At 34.0% G+C, this 23623-nt stretch overlaps 1 protein-coding gene and 1 long non-coding RNA gene across 2 annotated transcripts in view; one reads left to right on the top strand and one right to left on the bottom strand.

The window, feature by feature from the left end:
- Window positions 1-23623, bottom strand: part of LOC138690952 (neuropeptides capa receptor-like) — an 889384-nt gene that overhangs the window by 774082 nt on the left and 91679 nt on the right. The window lies entirely within an intron of this gene.
- LOC138690951 (uncharacterized) lies at window positions 6683-12501 on the top strand. The gene is made up of 6 exons (XR_011329719.1): window positions 6683-7033; window positions 7997-8153; window positions 8228-8478; window positions 8741-8866; window positions 9093-9300; window positions 9547-12501. It is a non-coding gene; the product is annotated as an uncharacterized lncRNA (long non-coding RNA).

Genomic DNA, 23623 nt, shown 5'->3' with positions numbered 1-23623 from the left:
TGTTTTGTGTGTTTTGTAGTGATATTATTAAATGTTGTCTCGAAGTTCGAGTTTTGAATAACCTGTAGCGACTTAACTTTAAGATGGGCCCTATTTTTTACTTACAGTATATATTTTACTCCATTTGAACTCAGGAAGGCCCTCTTTAAATGCCGGTGAAACTTCGTGAATCACCCCGTATTTCGAGGAAATATTAATAGAAAAGGCGGTTATGGAGCAGTTGTCTAGAAACAATTTGATGTTCTCTACCATTAACACTTTATCATGTTCCATTATCGCTGTTATACCAGGCTTTCATTTTCAATTTTCCCATTCTGAATAATAATTATTTATACCAATTAAATTTAATTTAAATGAAAGCACGCTAATTTTGTTATTGAAAGGGAAGTTTCAAACCAGTGTTTGCATTTCAGGTTTCACCACCTCACCGATCTTCAACCCATTTGAAATTTTAAATGACACCCCTATTTGACGATACTTAAATTTGAAAGAGTATTCAATAATAATATACAGAGTCAGAAGCAAAATTTGGGCCACTTAATTTTACTAGGTTCCAGATACAACGCATTATTCATGTGCCTAACGAGGGAGCCTAAATGTATACTACTTCTGGACAGTCTTGCAAAGCTTGTTACCTACATAGAGAAGGTCCGCTGCCAAGACTCTGCTCATTTTTTAATTCCATACCTATATATCTCATTCGTTTGTTTCATTTATTTTTTCTCTATTGTCGCCTGTTAATTTGAATTGTTGTTATTCTAAATTAGTTGTAGGATAAAACACAGTTAATTTTGAGAAGTTTGCTAAATTTCCATAATGAAATTTACTGAATTAAATAGTGGAAATGTGCTTCAAATTTTCCTAGACAGTAATACAGTCTATTTTGGAACTGTTCTACACAGCATTAAAATAGTATCAAAACCGTACATAATAACACAAATACAAACTTCGGCTTTTATCATCCTCTGCCAAGTTTTAAAATTTTAAATGTAGGTTTATAATTTATTCTCAACCATAATATTCCTCAATATTAATTTGGGTAAATATCTGAACTAACCTGTAATCAACAATTGTCTTTGTAATTTTATTCTTTTCAGCCCTAATCAACAGTACCAACAATCCAGGGTGCGAAGTGACGATAGAGAACAAAAGATATTGTGAAAACAAATTAATGAGATGTATGATCATTTGAATAGTGTTTCAAAATTAAGTATCTTAATCATATTATAGAGATGTTATTTTAAAGTTGAAAAGGGATCGATAAAGGAATGAAACCTAAAGTGTAAATAACACTCTTAATATCTAGATTGACGTTTTTTGTTTAAATTAGATTAAATTTAAAAAATAGTTTATTTAGACTGGGATGTTTTGCAATGAAAGCCCTGTATAATATCACCTTGTTTTAACACTAGTCGTATCTATAATTGAAAAGGGTTGTTGGGTAAAGAATTGAAGGGTTCAGAGCCATAGTGAGCCAAGCGCCATTTATTAAAAATGGAGAAAGCAAGAGTTAAAGTTAAGTGAATACCATAGTTTAATGAAGATTGACTATCATTTAGTTTTCATGTGTATACTTTAAATAACTTCCTATCTGTTTCCATTTAATTATGGTAATAACTTAATTTTAACCTTTGTTTTCTACGTCTTCAGTAAATCGCGTTTGGCCCACTATGGTTCTGAACCCTTCCATTATGAATTATAGTGAAATATAATCTGCACACAGCGATAGCCATGAAAAGCACAACAAATTATTTCTGCAATTAAGAAATTGTAACTTGTCTTCCTTGGCAGATCCGAAGTGAATTCTCTATGACAAGACAATGAGGCTAGCGTTATCTATAGCTACGTACCTCGTCATTGACCCGTATTTTCCGTTTCCTACTAGTTAGAACCAGCTCCTGTCCACCATCAGATGCAACCGGTTTGCCGCAGGTGCTTTTGTGGTGGAATAAGGAAATTTCTGGGCAGCTTAACAAAGGGGAGAATCCTATTATGTATGGCTAAGTATACTTTCTCAGTTAATTGAACAAGAGCAGTGGCTCGGAAGCTAATCATTGTTCCTTTGATGTTCCAACGCTTTATAGAGCCGATTAACGGACGAAGCATTCTATTATTTTTTTTATTAAAAATTCTTACAATTTTTTAATTCCGAGATATAAATGGTTCATTGGTCTATTCCACTATACAGAATGTTTCAAAATAGAACTTCAAGTGAATAAATAAATATTTTTAAGGCTAGAGAAACTTAAGTACAGAATATAACTGTCTTTTAATTTTTTTTAACGTACAGTCTGATCCGTTTGGTTATAGATAATATTAATTTATTATTATGGTAGGAAAGATTTCTTGCTGATTATATTATGATTAAAAGATGGGTCAGTTTCCATGAACAATCTGAAAGGAGAAATGAAAATCGTAGATAATTAAAATGGCTACTACAAATGAACAGCGGGCACAATGTGTTCTTTGGTATGCTAAATTTGAGAGAGTTCAAAGAGTTCAAAGGGAATTTCGACGAGAGTATGGTGTGCGTAATGCACCTAAATACGATTCCATAATGTTATGGTATCGAACATTTGTAGAAACAGGTTCTGTGTTAAAAAAATATGCAGGACGTCGCAGAAGAAACATAACTATCTCTTGGCTTGGCCCCCAAACTCCCCAGATTTAACCCCTCCTGACTTCCTCGTATAGGGTTTTGTCAAAGACATTATCTATTCACAAAAATCCAGGAACATTGATAGTCTGAGATTAAAAATTACTCAAGCTTTTCAACAAATCACCCCTCTTATGTTAAAACGGACATGGGCTGAATTGCATCACCATTATGAGTTGTGCAGTGTGCGCAAAGGAGGTCATGTTGAGCTCTGAGGAATCTCCCATCTTTCAGTGCTGTATGCACAAAGTTTCAACAAATGAAGTTGAGTAGTAAATGTTTTACGGTGTTTTTATTTTATTCATATCCAAACGGATCACCAGTAATTACAATAAAGAACTTTGTCACTGGGCAGTAAAGAACGACGTTTATGTTCAGAAAAGTGATTTAAAATGAATATATTGAACCCTTGATCACATACGTGGTGTGTCTAAAAAGTTCGGTGAATGGTGTCATATCTGAACGGCAACTTGGCGCATGTGCTTGCGGATGCGCATGGTTTTTCAGAGACTTGGGGAGAATCGATACACAGCATGCAATGCATGTGACTGGCAGTGTAAACAGACTGCGACCAGTTGAACGTCGTCTGTGTGAGAGGACGTGTCACAGCGCAATGGAGCAACGTGTAAACATCAAGTTCTGCTACAAATTGGGGAAGACTGCAACGGAGACACATGGAATGTTGGTGCAGGTGTACGGGAGGGAAGCCGTGAGCAGAAAATGTGTTTACGAACGGTTTAAACGCTTCCGTGAAGGGAAGGAAACAATTGAGGATGAGCCACGTTCAGGTCGGCCATCGACAAGCAGAACCCCAGAAATGATCGAGAAAATGCGACAAATGCTGGCACAAGATCGGCGATTGACTCTAAGATTGATTGCGGAGGAATTGGACATTAGCAAGGACACGGTGCACACCATCGTCCGCGATGATTTGGGTAAGCGGAAGATCTGCTCCCGATTTGTGCCCCACAAGCTCACAGACGAGCAGAAAGCAAAATGGATGGAAACTTCTGGTGATTTCATTTCCATGTGTGACCAGGATCCATTGCTTCAGAAAACCATCGTCACTGGAGATGAGACCTGGTAATACCAGTTCGATCCGGATCAAAACGGCAATCGATGTCGTCATGGTGTTCACCAACTTCCCCGCGACCAAAAAAAAAAAAAAAAAAAAAAATGCCGTCTGCAAAAATCCAAGGTGAAAACACTGTTGATCGCCTTCTTCGACAACAACGGCATCATCCACAAGGATTTTGTTCCTGCAGGTCAAACCATTAATGCTGCATTTTACCAGTCTGTTTTGGACCGATTGCTACAGCGTATCCGGCGGGTTCGGCCAGAGTTGCACAGGAATGTAAAATGGATGCTGTTCCATGACAATGCCCCTGCATACTGTGCGATCCGTGTGCGCCAATTCCTGGCTCAGAAGATGGTAAATGTTCTTGAACATCCTCCGTACTCCCCTGATCTGGCTCCTGCGGACTTCTTTCTGTTTCCCCGCTTGAAGGCGGCCATGAAAGGTGAATGTTTTGCGGACGTGAATGCCATCAAAGATCGTGTGACAGACGTTCTGCGATCGATTCCACAGGAGACCTTTCCAGAAGCTGTACGAACGTTGTCAAAAGTGTGTTGTAGCGGGTGGCGACTATTTTGATGGGCAATAAAGAAAATTTGTTTGTATCTTTGTTTTGTTTGTTTTCTGATAGCATTCACCGAACTTTTTAGTATTTGATGGCATTCACGTCCGCAAAACGTTCACCTTTCATGGCCGCCTTCAAGCGGGGAAACAGAAAGAAGTCCGCAGGAGCCAGATCAGGGGAGTACGGAGGATGTTCAAGAACATTTACCATCTTCTGAGCCAGGAATTGGCGCACACGGATCGCACAGTGTGCAGGGGCATTGTCATGGAGCGGCATCCATTTTACAGTCCTGTGCAACTCTGGCCGAACCCGCCGGATACGCTGTAGCAATCGGTTCAAAACGGACTGGTAAAATGCAGCATTAATGGTTTGACCTGCAGGAACAAATTCCTTGTGGATGATGCCGTTGTTGTCGAAGAAGGCGATCAACAGTGTTTTCACCTTGGATTTTTGCAGACGGCATTTTTTTTTTGGTCGCGGGGAAGTCGGTGAACACCATGACATCGATTGCCGTTTTGATTCCGGATCGAACTGGTAGTACCAGGTCTCATCTCTCGTGACGATGGTTTTCAGAAGCAATGGATCCTGGTCACACATGGAAATGAAATCACCAGAAGTTTCCATCCATTTTGCTTTCTGCTCGTCTGTGAGCGTGTGGGGCACAAATCGGGAGCAGATCTTCCGCTTACCCAAATCATCGCGGACGATGGTGTGCACCGTGTTCTTGCTAATGTCCAATTCCTCCGCAATCGATCTTAGAGTCAGTCGCCGATCTTGTGCCAGCATTTGTCGCATTTTCTCGATCATTTCTGGGGTTCTGCTTGTCGATGGCCGACCTGAACGTGGCTCATCCTCAATTGTTTCCTTCCCTTCACTGAAGCGTTTAAACCATTCGTAAACACATTTTCTGCTCACGTCTTCCCTCCCGTACACCTGCACCAACATTCCATGTGTCTCTGTTGCAGTCTTCCCCAATTTGTAGCAGAACTTGATGTTTACACGTTGTTCTATTGCGCTGTGACACTTCCTCTCATACTGACTACGTTCAATTGGTCGCAGTCTGTTTACACTGCCAGTCACATGCATTGCATGCTGTGTATCGATTCTCCCCAAGTCTCTGAAGAACCATGCGCATGCGCAAGCACATGCGCCAATTTGCCGTTCAGATATGACACCATTCACCAAACTTTTTAGACACACCACGTAAGGCTATAACATAATTACTTCGACTGCAAAAGAAGTCACGTTATAACCCTTGTGGAATTGCATGGAGCAACTGTGCTTCCATCTAATGGTCGTTAAAAATGGTGGTTCTTTTGATATGTTGCCATTTCATAACTTGGGGATGGCCAAACTGATATACAGAGTGAACCGTAAGTAATGTCATTAACTACAAGGAGTTATCCTTTGATATGTTTCAAACAAAAATTTTCCATACAATTTTGCTCGTTTTTGTTTTCTTTTCGAAATAAAAATTGTTAGATATGAAATATTTCACAGAGTGTTTTGGAAAAGCCATTGTTTTAATTCCCAATATGCTCGGTCAATTCAAGAGAAAAGTTACATCTATTCAGGTCAAATATCTGCATATTTAAATGACAAAACTTAATTTATTTCAATCATTCATGATCATAATACACTGCTCTCTTAAATTAGCTGAGCACATTGGGAATTAATTCAGTAGCTCCCCCAAAATACGCTAAGTCCTTATGAAATGTTTGATATAAAATAATTTTTATTTCGAAAAGAAAGCAAAACCGAGCAAAATTATATTAATAATTTTTGTTTGAAATATATCAAAGAATAACTCCTTGAAATTAATGACATTAGTTAAGATTCATCCTCTATATGTGACCAGGAATTGAACCTTGCAACAAAGCTTGTTACGTTGGTATATTGATTTACTTGTGTTTGGTTAGTAGTATTGCATGCAATAAGAATTTGTGGGATTAGATCTTCTTGGCGTTTCTCTAATATGTTGTACACTTTTGAGTTTCGCAATGTAGCATATTTCTAAGTATTTTACTCTTGAGGTGAATTATCTACGAATCATCAGCATCGTGTATAGGGAAGACCAGGTAACTTGATACCCTAAGGGTGAAACCTAACCATTTTTCCCCCATTACTACAAATGCTAGTGGATTATGGTGATTTTCTAGTTTGAAGGTTGAATTTTCTTTTGCCAACTTCGTTTCGAATTTCGATACTGACAAATACTATAAATGGTAGTGATTTTGTAACCGGTATGTTGGCAGCTGAGGCAAATATCGACAATATTTGCCGGTACTGGAGTTCCATGAAATTAAAATTGTACTAGATTTCTCAGCCGGTTACTGGAAGATAGTGAAATTCGAACTTATTAATAATTAATTAATATTAGTATTATTATTAATACATTATAGTTATGTTATGTGTTGCGTTGTGGTTATAATTCAAGAATAGTCAGATAAGTACGAATGAATATAATATACTTGGGCGTGATAATGCACGTGGGTAATGGATAGAAATATTATTTCAAATTTTAATGAATTTCTTTCGTGTTTAGATTTTTATTACTATGTCAAAAAAATGAAATAGTGTTGCAGTGACTCCTCCAAGGAAGAAAATGTGTGGCATTCAGAGTACGCTTCAGAAATCTGTAGTTCACGTGTATAATGAGTTGAAGAAAGAAGGTAATGAAGAAGGAATTATGCTAACGGAGACAGCAATTACAACCAGAATAGGACAATTATTAGGAGTAAGTATTCTTAAGCATACATTTCAAAGTGGTATTCAGTTTTAGGAGTTTGCACTAATAATTTCATGATTGTGGTCAAACAAAACAAATTTTTAGGTTAGGCCTAATGTTTAATCAAGTCAGTGATTTTCATATTGCCAAACTAAATACATTTAAGATACTGTAATACTGCAGTAGGTGATAGCTTAAATACATTTACAAATTAGACGAACAAGTAATCAAACAGCACGAAAGTAAATTTCCAGTTTTCTCTTTTGGTATTAAATTAACCGTTCAGATCACAATTTACATGCCACATCGGCCGAAGAAAATACAAGTCATATTGTAATTATTAACTTGATATTGCAGCAAATATTACATGAATGTTGGCCTGTTATGGTGCTTAAAAATAATTCAGTTTTATATAATAACTATATAACATACTCTATAAAGCATAGGAACGTTGACTCTGGCTGAATAATTTATTCATGACTGGTCTAAGTAATATTAAATATGGTGTTTCTTCAGAAAAGCTACCCCACCCAAAGTACTTGTTAAGATATAACACTCGAGAGGATGAGGACGCACTACTGGGAAACTAACCATTTCTCTTCGTCCTGGACCTCTCGCATGTTATATTGGTAATTAGTAACAAGTTTGAGGGAGGGACTACAACAATGCATTAGAATATACAGGTAAGTGTCAAAGGATTTTTGTGCTGAAAGTATTTGTGGCTGTGCACTAAAACCACGTGTTCATCACTATGTAAATATCACAGAAATCAATTAAACAAAATAAAATTATGCCTTCTTTGGTGTAGCTTTTCTGGAGAATTACGTAAATATTAGCCTACTTAAACCTATCGTAGACCCAACCTAACATGTTGATCATTTTCTATTCATATAGCTGTAAATGTTGGTATTATGCATGAATTTTATGATATAACAATTTTTAGAAGTATTATGTTATTGTTTGTTATTACAGCTTGGCTTAACTACAGCCACGAAAGTGATCAATTCACACAAGGGGACCCCACTCGTGACACTAGGAAAACATAGACTACGTAAACATCCAGTGACTGATGCTGATGATTTTACGGAAGATGCAATTGCGAGATTTATTTATGACAAGTTACATAAAGGTAGGGAAGTTACAGGAATTATTGTGTTGATTTATGCAATGTAATTATGGCATAATTTTCATTTACTGTTACAGGGGAAGTACTAACAGCAGCAAAAGTTCTGGAACATATGAATGATGATTATGAAACATATTTATTTAGAGTATCCTTATCATCGGTGAAAAAAATTTTGAAAGAGATGAAATTTCTATGGAGCAAAGGGGATCCTTATACACATGTATGAGAAAGTGATGTTATTCGTTTTTAAGAGAATATATAAGAAATGTGGAGCGTGAGAACCCTAAACCCGTAGTATTCTTGGATGAGACTTGGATTTTTATGAATGGTAAATTTCAATGTATTGTGAGACATTGAGTGATTGAATTTTTTACTAACAAATAGATTAACACTTATGTGGAATATGAAATTGCAATTAATATAGGCTACTAGTAATGAATTCAGGTGGGAACAACATGTTTTGCAATTAATAGTTTCATATTATAACTAGAGGTTAGTTATAAAATTCTTGAATGGTTTTCCTGTCTTTAAAATTTTTGTGTCTCTTAGAGTGTCAATGTGAATTGCTTTTCTCTCTCTGTTTTTTTAAGTATGATCACCCACTTATTCATGAAATAAACCAGGTGAAGTTTCCAGTGACATGAATGGTGTTATTCATAGACCAACAAATGAGGGTGGAAGATTAGATGCCGGAACGAAAGGTGGATTTATACTCGGTAAGTTATATTGATTTATATTTTACGTAAATTTGGCAAGAGTAATTTTTTAAATCAGGGTACAAAAATATAAAAATTGGTGACTAAATAAAAACGTGGGAAAGCCTTTCACCAAAGAGGATCTCATGTCATGTCATGTTATGTTATGTTATGTTTTATTTTCTTTATTTAAATGCTGTGAATTCATGTGATGTAATTATATGCCCAGGTATAATTTTTATTGCAGGTGCTGATTTAATTTTTTCATGCAATTGAAAGAAAAGTCAGGACTACCATAGTGCTATGAATAGCACTGTAGTTGAGAAGTGGGTGCAAACACAGTTGTTGACCTGAGAACATTAGGGCAATGCGTTATTGTCATGGATAGTGCTGCATATCATAGCAGACTTGTGAAAAATCAGCCAACAACAAAATGGAGGAAAGAACAGCTACTGGTGATTGCAACTGAATATAATAGATTTGTTGTACTAAATGATAAGAGTTGTACTAAATGATAAGAGTTGATGGTGTGAAATCACCTTTTGATATTACATTGCAATATTAATTTCCATACTTTACAGTCATTATTATTATTATTATTATTATTATTATTATTATTATTATTATTATTATTATTATTATTATCTTTACTACTACTACTACTACTACTACTACTTATAGATGCTACTTTTTTCTTTCAGGTGAAATTGAATCTACATAAGAATCCTAAAACAACAGAGCCTTGCCAATTACTGTTCTGAAGCTGCCTTGTCTTATGTGTTGTGTCTATATACAATTAATTCTTTCAGTTTTTTTTCCCCTTTAATGTAATGAAGTTGTTGGTTGATTGATACCAAGTGTTCAGCAGTTGATGTCATTTGTTATCTTGCACTCCAATATTTAACCAGATGATTGAAAGCTGTGTAAAGTTAAACAGTCAAGACAATGATCCATATCTTCATTGAGATTTCAGAAATGGCATGGGGAGATTCTGAAATATCAGTTCTTTGTAAATATTTGAGACAATCATGGCCTGTGATAATATGAGTACTGCCACTGTAGATTTTCATAGAAGTTCAGTTATTAAATTAGGTGTATTATTTTTACTATGTATTGTACTATATTTTTGTTTCGCTTAATTGATGAATTATATATGCTGTAAATTGAATAGTAGACTGTAGGTCTATAGCTTAACTGATGAATTGTATGTGCTGTAAATTAAATAGTAGGCTGTATACCACAAGTGATGAATTGTTTATGCTTGTAATGTGAAGTAATTTGCATGATATTTATTATCAGTTTCTGTATATTTCAACTGATTGAATTGTTTATACTTTTAAATTGAATTAACTTGCTTGCTATGTATTATATTTTATAGCTTAACTGATGAATAATTGTTTAGGTTTGTCAATTTAATAATCTGAGTGCCATGTACTTCATATTTTTAGTGGAGCCACCAATGTAGCTTAGTCAGTAGACTCGTTGGCCTGCAAATTCAGAGCTGCACTCGAGGGTAGTTTGGATCCCCCATTTGGTCTGATTAGTTGGTTTCTTCTGAGGATTTTCCTCCATCGTGGAGCAGACGCCGGATGGCCTATTGCAATTTTTTCATTTGCTTTAGAATCATTCCGATTTTTGTTACCACATTGTCATGTTCTGATCTTGTTATTCTTTTAACAGTGTGGTAAGATGCAGGTATAGATAACCTTACAGTAATTTTGCTACCTTTCAGCTACCTCATTACCTCCCACTCCATAAAGTTCATGGATCCACGGAAGTACCAGTCGTCGATGTAATTCGACCATTTTGCTTAAAATATTAAAACACTGTAAAATATTGAGATTTCATGCTGTTACGTCCATTACTGCAGCAAGAACATCTGATTTTGAATCTGATAGTATGACAGCCTTCTCAGATTTATGAAGTCGATACTGGAGATTTTGTAAGCTTAAAAGTGTATCTAAATTTTCACTATCAAAATTAGTCAGTGTTTGAAGTTAGTTAGTTAGTTAGTTAGTGGCGTTTAAAAAGGGCGCGTCAGCTACTATGGCTATTTGCGCCCTTATCTAAAATCTTTCACTAAACACAAACACAATACAATAACCAGAATGTTTAAAAAGCTAAAAAGCGTTGTCACGGTTAAAATGGGGCAAACAAGTGTTTGAATATAATTCCCTGTAAAAGGGAATATACTGGTATTGTACTACAACACCACTACATCTATGGCTTGGTAAACAGGATCCATCTATAAAAAATACTGTATGTAGTCACTCACTGACCAGATCATTTATCGTTTCTAATGATTTTTAAAATGTCTGGAGAAGTATCACATTTCTTAACATCATCTGTTAAAGTTAACTTATATACTATTCATTTTGAAATAACTTGGGATTGTGTTTTATTAGTAAAGTTTCCCTTAATTGAGCAAGTTTGAGTTCTCCAAGTAGAGTCAAAAAGTCTGTTGGGATTTTGGCTCAGTTTATTAATATTTGTGGACTGTGATTTTTTGTTCTAGACAACCATATTATCTGCAAATGATGAGATTATCATAAGATCTATTTCTTTAGTTAGACCATCGACATTAATATTGGAAAATGTATTCCTGAAAACAACAATGTGGGAAGCCCAGATGAATCTGTCTCTATTTACATATTTGTGACAATGAATCAAATAATCAAGTCACTGACCCAGTGTAACACTTTATCATGGACACCCTAAGTTTGCAATTTCTTAAGTGATTTATATCTACAGAGCCATATGATCCTTGAAAATAAATTAAAATTGTTAAGTTGTTTTGTTTTCTGTTTAAAATATCTTTAATATCTTGACTAAAATTTAAAATCTGTCCATTTGTTGAATGCAATTCTCTAAAGTCAACCCAATAAAATGAAAGTTAGTTACTAGATTCCAGGAACCAATTCAATCTATGAAATCATCTCTTCCATAATTTTGGCTATCATACTAGTAAGTGGTATCTGTCGATAACTCGAAAAGATATTAGTTGAATAATTGCTTTTCAAAATTGATGTTATGATAGATTTTCTCCAGACAGATATTGTATTTTAGATGAGATTACAAGATAAAAGTAGTGAGTTTGCTTGTTTGCCAACATGTTTAAGAAAATCAGCATGAGTATTGTCTGGACTTGGAGATGTTTTGGGTCTTATGTTATTAAATTAATAGTAATATTCAGTTCTTGATTAAATATTGTTATATAAAGTAGATAGTAGATTTAATATTTCTTTCAGTTTTTCCTTAATAGTCTGACGTACACAGATAAAACTAATAACCACACCACCAACTAATCTAATAGAAATTAAAATATAATTAAATGTAGTAAAAGTAATTAAAATTATAAATACACGTAATAAACCATAACCCCCTAATTTCAACAATATACTATTTTATTCCCTTTTACAGCTTGTAGATAATTATTAATTATAGTTATTACTTATTAGCATAATATTTATTGAACTTATTGGCTATTTCACTTCGTTTGAAAGATGTTATTGTGTACAAAAAGCATTTTTTGATGATCGTTTCATGCTGTATGTTGTGTATAAATCTATGATTTCTGGCCATCTGTTCTGTGTAATCCATCTTTTGTATAGAATTAATAAAATATTCTTTTGGTAGTAATTATTTTATTAATTGAGTATTTAATTTTCACCAGCTCACATTTCTTGAATCATTTGCTTTTTCTTATTTAAATTTAGGACACAAGAGCCAAAAAGAGACTTCACAGTTATGTATCATACATTTTTTCAATGACAGACGTGGAGTTGCAGAAATAATAAGTGTAAGTGTAGCATTATTAAGCAATTTACAAACAAATGAAATCTTTAAAAAGGTATCTAGAAGTGAAATTACTTATGGCTTTTAAGGACCAAAATTATTTTTGTAAGTTGATTTATTATTATTTCAGTTTTAGCATAGTTGTATTATCCATTTCCTTACTAATTTCAAAAGATAATCAGAAGTTCATTCGAATTCCAACCAAAAGTCAATTGGTTATTAATTTATCTACCTTTAGGAAGTACAGTATATGTACGCTGGAATCTTTGAAGTGAAGTGACAATAATTTAATTGGTCTTGGAACAGATTTGATTCTTGAATATTATATACTATACTTTGTTGTATATTTACGTCTAGTAACCTATTAATGCTAATACTAATAATAATGTAAAGGAATAAAAGAATAGAACATAGCAATACATTTCTCATTATTATTGAAACTATTTAGAATAACCTTCCAACATTAAGGTAAAGTACGGTGAGTAAAGAAGTCATTCAGTACATAGGATCGTGATTTTACTACATGTGGTGATATCTGGTAACAGTTGGCAACACTGACAAGGCGGAAATATTTGCTGTTTGGGAACTGAACTTACGTGATCCTCACTATATGTAACATAACAAATCTATAATAATAATCCGAGAGCCGACAACCCATGAAGGACCATGACCGACCAGCTAGCTGCTGGCTTCACGTCCACATGCCGAAGCATAGGTGGACGATCATTCAACCAGAATGAAGGTGTCGTGTGGTTAGCACGATGACCCCCCAGCCGTTATAACTGGCTTATAACAAATCTATGGATCCTCTAAATATTTTACAATAAGGCATAATCAAAATATGCTTAAAAATCTACTTATTACCCTTTTAAACTAATCTTTTCCGAATTTAAAGTCTATAGGCCTACGTTTTGAAGTTTTTCCAAAAAAATGTATATATTGGGCCAATATAGGGTAAGGGTTGGTAAACTATGATACGAGTAATATCGTGATACTGTGTTTGAGAGCTTATCACGGTTTTATTCAGCAAGAGAAGGACCGGTTTTGTGCAGCAACTTGTCTACAAACAATCCTTAAAACGTTGTCGCAAAACATCGGTCTTTATCTCGCTCGGTAAAATTGTAATACATTTTCAAACAACCTATCTCATTACTCATATCACGATAATATCAATCTTTATCCTATCAATTTCTTACATTTGCAATACAAGATATAAGGTAAATTTACCTTTGAAAGAACAACAATTTTTACAACGATAGGTTTAAAACACAATATTAGTCTAGGACCAAGATTAAATAGCTCCATAATCAAAATACACCCTGAATTTTCAATAATTTCCTCTTTTAAGTTCAATTGTAAAATTAAATATCTACTTATCTGCGATGAGCCTACTTCAATTGATTCTACAGTATGTATAAAGTCTCTTCTCATGTTCTTATTTTTGTTTTATATATATATATATATATATATATATATATATATATATATACATATATATACATAAACACTGTAGATACGAGTATAATATTTCTGTGTATTAATCTTTATATTTCTTGTATTAAAATGTTTCTGGTGTTTTTGTATAATTAATTTGGTATAAATAAATATAAAATATCAAATCAATTACCACTATGAAGTATAATATTTCCTATGCTGCCTAAGTACGGACTACAACTGAGTTTTTGTGTAATATTAACTCCTGATGTGGCAAAAAGTAGTTCAGTTTATATAATGGAGATTTTTACTTGTTTTAATTTTAAACCTATATTACTATAGGGACCATAGAAACACGTACACTTCTATAATATTGTCATTTACTGCCTAAGCACAAATTTTGTGTTGTAAATACAAAAATAAAAAAATTGAAAGAGGATAATTTTTAATATTTATATTCCTGGCTTAGTTGCCTCGTGAGTGATAACTTATTGGTGACACTTATGAGGTTCCAACGAGTCTTCTACACATACATACATTTTCCCTTAGCTTTAATGGTCTATTCATTTGACAGTCCATTTCTGAACATTCTGTATTCATATATAGAATGTGATCGATTAGGTGTCAATGGGAAAAGTGGACTTCGGTGGAATAGAACCGATATAATGTTAATTTTTTACCAGTATTTCAGTCTCTGCTTTAAACCAAATTAAAAAGTACAGAAATTTACTTATATTAATTAATTTTGCCTCGCCACCTTCGTTCTGTGAATAGTCTACGCACTTCTCACTCAAACGATCCATGGTCGGAACCCAACTTGGTAATGGAATACATCAGATTTATCATCCGTCCACGGGGTTAGTGTTGTGTCTCTTGTCGTGTATTATCCTGTATTGTCTCAGCGGTGGCCCTGCGCAATGCTGGCCACACGATCGAGGAAGACCGCAATGTGTGTGTTCCTAGTTTTGGACAAATAATGTATATTTTCCCTACAGGGCACTAGACTCTAAATCTGCATGAATAACTATGACGAAAGATGACAATAAATGATATTTGTAATACATTTATTCACAATATTTTGTAACAACTACCTCAGCTCCTCTTATCGCTTTGCATGAATTGACCATGTTTACGTTTACTTCATCAAATGTTAAATATATTTCATCTCCGTTTTCTTTGAAATTGTTTAGAGTTAACTTTGTTCACAAATATAAGACGAACTGTTTCTTAATCAGTATTAACAATTTCATTGAATAATAGTAATAATAATTTTAATAATAATTTTATTATTATCATTATTATATACTTCCAACAACTGCAATAATGTAATGAGAAATGCATGAATTTTCTAAAATAACGCCAGCAAATTCGAGGGACTATTCTTGGTCTTGTTACTTGTCATTGCAATTGGAGTCTGACTGGAAAATGGAGAAGCTTCAAAGTGAATGTCAAGTTTGTTGATATTAACAGTACGGCAGGGATAAACATGCCTTCCCCTTTTTCCTTACCAGTTAGTACTGTGACTTCAGGACGTTCAATATGAGTTTTTTTAAATGCAAATTACATTATATAGTTTTGACAGATTCTGCAGTAACATCATTGGTGAAACTGTTTTAAAAATAGGCAGTGGGAATTCATTCCATGTGGTTCCAGAGCGTTGAGACTTATACGCCCGCTCCAATTAGAGTTGCACATGCCTCGATATTGTAAATTTTCCCTCTTTACTAAAAAATTTACTCACTAATGATTCCAATTTAGTTTGTTGACTGATGATTGTTACTCAGTTCAGATCGTTGTTCGTTACAAATCGTTTGACACTACTGTGAACATTCTATCGCTTCGCATTCTTGAGTTACACTCCCTCGGTTGCAGCGCGACTGGCCAATTCATGCTTCAAATTCCCTTCTCTTGCGAACCCTCCGCCTCAAGGTCAAATTGGATACATTGATTTTTCGTTTGTGAATTGCCGTTTACTTCATTGGATTATGTCGTGTAGTTTAGATATTACAAGCGCGACAGGCCTGAAAATGTGTCGGTCGACTTTCTGCGATAACATCCTAGTTCTGGAACGAACTGAAACAGGTATTCACGTCAAAATGTTAGCCTAACTCTTACGGTAATCCTGGATCCGCCACTGAGATGAATTACAAGAAATGGTTGAGAAAATAGCTAAGAAATAAGTTTTATTAATGTATTTTACCATCACTATTCCATGCTCGTAAATTCTTCATGATTTATAATGGGAGATATTTCATCTTCTTTTCTTTCACGTATATTAACACACTGCTCTACTGTAGTACTAACAGTAAGAAACTTTTTGTTTCCCGATTCTCAGGGATAAATAAGGAGATAACTGATGTGCAATTGTTTCTACTTACTTGTAGAGTCAGACAAAATGATTTAACATTCGAAAACTGAAACATTTCTAAGTCCATTCGGTTGAGATCTCTGTTAACAATAGCCTAGGGCAAATTTAAAATCATCCATCTTTTTGACAGTTCATAATTTTCTGAAACGATTAATTGCATTTTATCAACTTCAATATAGATCCCTTGTAGCTTAGGCTGATGCCTGGCTAATATACTGTAGACTCGAATTAAGAGATATTTCGTAAGGTTATATAGAATCCTAGCTATGGCGAAAACAGCCTCATTTTTTTTTTTTTTCAAAATATAAGTTTAGGCTTAGTGGACTTGCTTCGGCTTTTGGATTGATATTCCCCGAAAGTGATTTTTGTTCTGTTAAACCTCCTAATTCCTCCAGGATTACAGGAATAGTTATGGTAGTCTTTTATTAGGAATTGTTTTTACTTGGTTATTTAATGACGCTGTATCAAATACGAGGTTATTTAGAGTCGATGAGATTGGTGATAGTAAGATGATTTTTGGCGAGATGAGGCCGAGGATTCGCCATAGATTTTACCTGGCATTTGCTTTACAGTTGTGGAAAACCTCGGAAAAAATTCAACCAGGTAATCAGCCCAAGCGGGAATCGAACCCGCGCCCGAGCGCAACTCCGGATCGGTAGGCATGCACCTTAGCCTACAGAGCTACGCCGTTATGTTATGTTTGTAAGAGTTTCGTTTTTCTTTTATCGTAAATATATACTTCATCGCTCAAAAGACGAAGAGAAGTAAACGAAAAAAGTGAATTTTACAAGAGAACAGTTTAAAGAAAACCGTGTTTAAACGAAGGGCTACACATAAAATAAAGAAATTGATATGTCATAGCTAATACACGGATTCAAAGGGCTGACATTTACTCTTGATAAGCTCTATGCATAGACTCCAGAATTATAATACCATTTAGAACAAAACTGCCTTGATTGGTTATTAGTGGAGAAAAATTCGTGGGATCGAACCCGGGTCCTTGGTTCTACGTACCAAGTGCTCTAACCACTGAGCTACATCGAAGTTCAATCTACAGCACCGGATCAAATCTCTCTCCTCTAATGTTTTTTCCTTTGTGGCTTGACTCCAAGTTCGATATATATGTTGACATATAGGCCTATTAAGTCAATTGCCATTATACAAGGAGCGCACTCAATTGAATGCCTTATTTGGTGATATGTCACCATAGCAAGGAGCTTATTTCACACACATAATTATTTTATAGTAATGATTTATAGAATTATTATTAGAGCTGTATTGTTTTTTCTTTATTTTATTCATATATCTATTATGTTTATTAAGTTTTAATATTTTATACTATGAATACAATATATTATTATAAAAAATGAAAAAATAAAAATAAACAGGTATACCAACTTATTTTAAACAAGAACATAGTAGGAAATGTATTATAAAGAACTTAATATTATGTTTATTAACGACTTTCAAATTACACAAAGAAAAAAACTGGTTTTCACTTTATAATTGAATAAAAAATATGTATTCAGATTACAAAAACAAAAACTACACTTCAGTTAATCAATTAATAAAGATTGTAAGCATATATTTGTTTTAAGTTACAAAAGCCTTAAATTAACACAACGAAATGATTATTGAAAATATAGTATACCCATTGCTTAATTCCTACAAATCTTCGTATTTCTCAGCCGAAAGTTTTGGAGCTGAGTATTCCCAAAAGGAATTGCGACAGTAATGAGATTCCATTCGTGGAAACTTATTTATGTCAGCAACAACAGAATCTCTAAGCAGCTTATCTTGTAATTTCAGTTTCTCATTACGACCTCCACGTTTGTCGGGGCAATTATACCTTCCGTAGTCCTCTTTTCCAGTGCCTTGCAAATTGTCCTTTCTGAAATTACCGGAGAGCTCAGAAACATTAATTTACTTACGTTTACAACATCATTCTTGTAAGGCAGTCTGTAAATTAATCTGCTCCATCTCCTAGGTTTTTCCTCATATGATGCACAATGAACACTCGTTGCAATTGTAGATTTTCCGTTTCTTGGAAGCATGAAAACATATTTTGTCTTTCTTTGTCTATTAGAAGTTTGCATTGTTTTCCACATATTTTATCTTTGCATCGAGGTTTTAATGAGCGAGCTAGTAAAAGTTTTTTTCTCCCCATTTAGGGACTAGAATATGTCTCACCTAGAATTCTTTTCTTGTGAGCCATCTTCCTCTTGTTCTCACGATGAGTCTTCTCTAACACAACTTCTCTTCTATTACCGTCCAACGTATAGAGACACAGATAGAGATTAAGATGCACTTCGAATTTCACTATTCCTAACAACTTTTAAAACACATTTTACGTGGTGATTTCTTAAATTCTTCCAGTTGTTCAGAAGACTATTCTGGGCGATGGTAAGTGCAGTGTCTATTCTTACTTGAATGCTTTAAACACAATAGACAATGCGCAAATACTAGAAGTTTCATTTTTACATTTCACGATCTGACACTTTTCAGAATATGTATGCATTTATTCACACTGCAGTGGGTATATACCCGGTGGCAGTGGTAACTAATTACACTCAATAATGACAATAATAAACTTGTTAATTAAAAATACACTTAATAATACCAATAATTAATACTAACAATAATTAATAATAATAATAATAATAATAATAATAATAATAATGATAATAATAATAATAATAATAATAATAATAATAATAATAATAATAATAATAATAATAATAATAATAATAATAGGGAATATCCTAAATTAAATGAAGCACTATCACTTAAAATAACATTTAAAATAAATCTAATTTGTATCTTAAAACTAAGTTCGAAATAAAACCCACGAGTATGATATGTTCATATCTGCACAAGTACCTTTCCACATTACGCTCATTTCGCTGTCAACTCACTCACTGCACTGGAACTACGACACATTTCACTGATTCTATCCTGATTTCACTAACACTTCAAAGACATTTCACTGTTCATATACTTTGCACTGCCACTATAAACTATAAAGCTTCCCTGACAGGAACACGTTTCACTGACACAACACACTTCAATGACACAACACACTTCACTGACACAACACACTTCACTGACACAACACACTTCACTGACACAACATAATTATTCACCGATACAACACTTCAATAACAAAATATCATTTACATCCTTTACATACTGTGTATAATTATCGTCTATTAGTAAAGTACTTAAGCCTATTTTTAAATACGTTTTTGGTTGTTGGTAAAGCCTTTAGTAAGCCTGCAGGTAAAGCATTCCAGTCCCTGATAGTACGACTGAGAAAAGAAAACTTTCCAGTGTCCGTCCTCTGTCTTCTTTCCCTCAATTTATATGAGTGGTCGTTCCTTGAAGAGTAATTTGGCGGTTGCAACCTATTTTTTATTTCTCTCCAGGCAGGCTCACCTCTGTATGTTTTGAACAGTGCGCATAATCGAATTCGTGTTCTCCTGTCCATGAGTGTGTCCCATTTTAATGGTGAATTTTTCCGGCAACACTTGAGAGCCCGTTTTTGAATCTTTTCCAGTGTCTTAATATGTTCTAATCTGTAAGGATCCCAACATGCAGCACCATATTCCATTATTGGACGTACTAGTGATTTATATGCAATCTCTTTGGATTTATCAGAGCCTTTTCTTAGTACCCTCATCACAAAGTGTAACGCTCTCCATGCTTTTCCCGCTGTGTCCGTAACGTGTTCCCCCCAGCCGAGATCGCTGCTAAATGTTATTCTGAGGTATTTACATTTGTTAACTTCCGGAATGGTTTCACCCACTAACGTATACGATGCGACTATTTTATTTCTTTTCCTTATAAAGCTGATGGCTTTGCTCTTTAGAGAATTTATTTTCATTCTGTTGGCTATTGCCCAATCGTTTATTCTATTGAGGTCAGTCTGAAGAAGAGTAGTATCTTCATAACTTTTTATTTCCCTGTATACCATACAATCATCCGCGAATAAGCGAACCCTAGGCAAGATATTAACTGGCAGATCATTTACAAAAGCCAGGAATAAAAGAGGCTCCAAGACACTCCCCTGTGGGACTCCGGAAGTAATTTCAATTCGGTTCGATAATTCCTCCCCTACCCGTACTCTCTGAGTGCGACAAGTTATGGTGGGTCACAGTCACTGTCGTCATAATCACGATTTGGCATTCTTTCCTCTTCCTTTTCATGATGGTCCTCTGTTTTCAGTATTCTCCGCAGTATTAACATCTTCAACAGTCTTTGGTGAAGTGAAGACATCTTTAAAATTTTAGGTCTAAGATGAACATCTATAGGTTCCGAGTTTTCGTTTTCAGGATTTTCCTTTGACTTATCCATCTGAATCACTTCCTGTAATAGTACTGTTTGTCTGGTAACTAGCAAATTTTAATATCAAATTCTTTCTTTTAACACATCACTAGGGAACCAAGTTGAGACACCAAAACATTGCGACTACAAGTTTAAGGAACACAGGATATCGGATGACGTTAACTGTTTACTTGACTCATGTACCTTCAGGTTCGTATGCAAAATAAAATACGTCACGTGAAAGGAACTCTGTTCATTCGGAGTTTAATGGGTGCGAGTTTTGTATTGTTTACTGGATTCTAATAGGTTGTTTCGACACATCATGCCTATTTTCTGTTTAAGGGGTTAGGAATAGCTTATAGCAGTAAATTTTTTTAAATATTCAACATTTTTTCCTCCAGTACTGTATCTTGTACAATAATGAAAATTGGGATTTGTAAAACACTGTCCTTCTGCTGTACCTATGAAAAAATAATTTTACGATTTAAAAAAATTATTTACATTTTTGTTTTCAAACTTCAGTTCACTGTGCAGTGATGAAGCGTTTCTCACATAACTAAAAAACTATCCAACACCCTGTGATGAAATTTCTTGTGTGTATTAATGCATGTCATATCTAAAATATGATCCAAGATCACTTCTCTATCTTTGATAGATTGTCTGATAAAAATAAATTCATTTTACAAAATGGTCAAATATCAGTATTTTCTTCTAACACAAAATGAAAAAAATATATTTATTAAGGAATGTAGTTGAAAGAGCACGATATTGTAAACATGTGTTTCAGCCATAACATAAAAGAGAGAGAACTTTAAAAAGCTAACAATTATGAGTTATGAGGGAAACGCTTCATCATTGCACAGTGAACTGCATATTTTGCATATAAATAATTTTGTTTAATCGTATTTTTTTCTTCATATATCAGAAGGACAGTGTTTTACACAACCAATTTGCATTGTACAAGATACAATAATGGAGGAAAAAAATGTTGAATATTTCCAGAAATTTTACTGCTGTAAGCTGTACCTAATCAATTAAAAATAAACCTTTCGTAAGGAGTTTAGTTGTGATGTAGTGAAGGCAGGTACTGTGAAGATTTATTAAAATGTTGCCAATAAAATCTGTAACTTTGTCTCTGCTTGTAAAAGATTCCGGATATGATTATTTTTCAGCCAAAGACAAAAATATATTATTGTATAAAGTGTGGAAGTTGAACATAAAAGTTAAAAAAAACATCATGAGTTACAAAAATATTGTGATTCTAAAAGACACATAGAACATTTGAAATTGCTTATTGATTCTTTCGCATCAGTCGACTTTTTATTGTGACTTGTATCTGATGATGACATGTGCCTAATATTCCGTTCAATGAACTTGAGAATGCATATTTTAAACTTGATTGAAAAGTATACCTCTAGAAAATTGCGAATTCCAACAACCATGCGTAAACAATATTTACTCTCGTGTTATGAAAGAATTTCAAATTCTATATGACCAGCCGTTGATAACAGTAAAAGGATTGAAATAAGCTAAAGAATGTTCTTGAAAAGAAACTTGCACATTCGAAACGATGTGAAGTGGAATATGAATTAAATAGTAAACAGTCACAAGATAATACACAACAAAATTATGATAAATATACACTATTTAAAATTCGCATCACTATCATCATGTGATGTCGAAAGAATTTCTTCTTAGTACAAACATTGCTTCATTGACAATCGAACAAACTAATGTTTGACAATTATTTACGAATGTACACAGTTGCACATTGCTAAATTGTTTTTGTTCCTTATTCAAATTAATTCCCAATACTTTTGGATTGCAGCGATATTTTATTACCGGTACTTGATTAAATTATTATTCCCAGAACATGAATTTTACCAGAAATGGAAGAGCATTGGGAATAAATTTGAATAAGGAACAAAAAAACAGTTTCCTTCCCAGGCAGGATTCGAGCCACGAAAGTCTTAGTTACCAGTCTATCGTGCTCTGGAGTGAACAAGGCTCTGAAATCAGCTACAAGGGTCGGTCCGGTTTTTTTTGCCACTACTGTACATCAACGTGCCGTTAAGATCCCGTAGCTCCTGTAATAGACATAAAATTTGTGATATAGTTCAAGGTTTCTAAATATTATTTCAGATCTGAAGTAAGGTGGATAGTTTGGAATATACAAATTGAACCGTAAGTAATATCAATAATTCTGGTCATGTCTTGAGTAAGGAGCAACAAAAAAGTCAAATACCATTTTGCTGTATTTTGAATAGTTTTCCAGAAAAAACATGCATTTTAAAATAAATGAATTCTGAGAATTTGCAATGCTGCACCCTACAACCAGCTCGGAGTTGTGTTGCTCTGAACAAATCCCACCACCTGAATTGTTGGAAGTTAATGCCATCATGCTATGTACATTGCATTTAAACTCGTAAGAAAAAATTTAGATGATATGCCATTTAATTTTTGTGTTTAAACTGTGTTAGAGTACGGAGAATGAACACGGCTTGTTTCAAGTTAATGAAAATCTTTGACAATTTGAAAGAAACTTTATAACCTAATTTTAATTAAATGTTGAGAGAACACAGGCAATTAGACACGTTTCCTTCAAATAGAATGAATAAGATTAAGAAATATTTCTACACTCCCATTTGAATTGAATATTATAGAGATCGTGAACAATAATTATGCATAGGCTATTTCACGTTATAAAAACAAAATTTTAAAACATTTAAAACTCTAAAGGAAAAAAAAATATAAAATACGATATGCTTATTTCACGTTGAAGTAACGAACAAAATTAAAATAGTAGTATTATGAAACAAGCGTGTAATATAATTATTGTATAGCATAAATGATTTTAA

Source organism: Periplaneta americana, chromosome 16 (assembly GCF_040183065.1).
Source record: "Periplaneta americana isolate PAMFEO1 chromosome 16, P.americana_PAMFEO1_priV1, whole genome shotgun sequence".
Lineage (NCBI taxonomy): Eukaryota > Metazoa > Arthropoda > Insecta > Blattodea > Blattidae > Periplaneta > Periplaneta americana.
This window is presented reverse-complemented; position numbering and strand designations above follow the sequence as displayed.